Here is a 1,725-nt window from a genome sequence, read left to right on the forward strand (position 1 = left end):
ACAGGACCAGGCAATGTCACTATGAGTCCGCACCAACTCAGTTACTCGTAACAAGTACAACAACAACAACAAGATGTTACCCTACTGGCAAGAGAGTCTGAGAAACAGGATTTCAGACCCATGATGCAGAGGAGAAACTAGGAGTATATAGACAGTGTTGAGTGTGAACAGAGAGTACTTGGGAGAAAAGAGTTCTTGGAAAAATCAAATTCTGGAACTCTTTCATAGGAATTGAGGATCTGGACACGAACTCTATAAGACTGTCTATGTTACAATCTCTTGGAGAAATTTCAGGTGATTGCATACCCCATTTCAAAGGCCACTAATCTAGCCACTAATATTGTCAGAATGCACACTCTCCAACTAGTTTCCTTAGGGCCCCCTTGACCTCCTTATTTCTCAGGCTGTAGATGATGGGGTTCATCATGGGGGTCATAACACAGAAGAGCACAGAGACCAGGATGTCTATGTCCAGGGAGTAGCCTTCTCTGGGCTGATCATAGTTCAAGTTGGCCATTCCATAAAAGACCACCACCACAGTGAGGTGAGAAGCACAGGTAGAGAAGGCCTTGTTCCTGCCCTGAGCAGAGGGAATTCGCAGGATGGCAGAGATGATGAATATGTAGGACATTGTGGTCAAAAGGCAGGGGCTCAGGCCGATGGTGGCACTGGCCACATGGAGCACAGATTCATTGACAGAAGTGTCTGAGCAGGAGGGCTTTAGGAGCAGTGGGATGTCACAGAGAAAGTGGCTGATTTGATTCGGTCTACACAGAGTGAGTGTGGCTGCCAGCACTGTGTGTATCAGTGAATTCAGCAGCTCACACAGCCAGGATCCAGTCACCAAAACCACAGACGTTCCCACTCATGAGGACTGGATATTGAAGAGGGCAGCAGATGGCTACATAGCCATCATAAGCCACATCAGCTATGACACCCTCACTGGTAGCACAGGTCACAAGGAAGATCTGAGAAAGGCAGCCATTGTAGGAGATGGTCTTCTACCAGAAGTTCACCAGCATGACCAGGATGGGGTGGATGTGTAGCAGATGACTAAGAAGCTGAGGTTGCTGAGGAAGTAATAAATAGGCATTTAGAGGGCAGGACTGACACTCATGGCAGTTATTATGGGCATATTCCCCAGGAGAATTGTCAGGCAAACAACCAGGAAGACAAGGAAGAACAACCCCTGTAGATTGGGGTGGTTGGAAAACCCCAAGAAGATGAATTCAGTGACATCTGTTTGATTATTCATTTGAAACTCTTTCACAGCTACAGAACAATGAAAAAAAAATCCAAATGAGTTTGTAAACTTGCAAAGCAAATATCATGTAATGTTGTATATAGAGAAATCTGAGCAGTAGAGCTAGATGGGGGAGAATTTCTACTCAAAGACTACCATTTCTCACTCAGCTCAAGCCCCAGGACCTCCTGTGAGGAGGACTCCAAGGGTGCTGTTTTTTTTTTTTGTTTGTTTGTTTGTTTGTTTGTTTGTTTGGATAATTTCTGTTGATCTGTCTCTAAGTTTAAGGTGCTTTGGTAGCACAGTGGTTAAAGCATTTGGCTGCAAACCAAAAGGTCGGTGGTTCAAACCCCCTAGCTGCTCTGCAAGAGAAAGATGAGGTAGTCTCCTTCTGTAAAGATTTAAAGTCTTGGAAACCCTATGGTGCAGTTCTGCCTATAGGGTCACTAGGAGTCATAATTGACTTTATGGAAATGGGTTTG

At 45.0% G+C, this 1,725-nt stretch overlaps 1 pseudogene; it reads right to left on the minus strand.

The window, feature by feature from the left end:
- Positions 1–343: 343 nt before the first annotated feature.
- On the minus strand, positions 344–1,288 carry LOC103204917 (annotated as a pseudogene).
- Positions 1,289–1,725: the final 437 nt, after the last annotated feature.

This window comes from Orycteropus afer, unplaced genomic scaffold, assembly GCF_000298275.1.
Source record: "Orycteropus afer afer isolate SDZICR_OR568_19922 unplaced genomic scaffold, OryAfe1.0 scaffold00010, whole genome shotgun sequence".
Taxonomy (NCBI): domain Eukaryota; kingdom Metazoa; phylum Chordata; class Mammalia; order Tubulidentata; family Orycteropodidae; genus Orycteropus; species Orycteropus afer.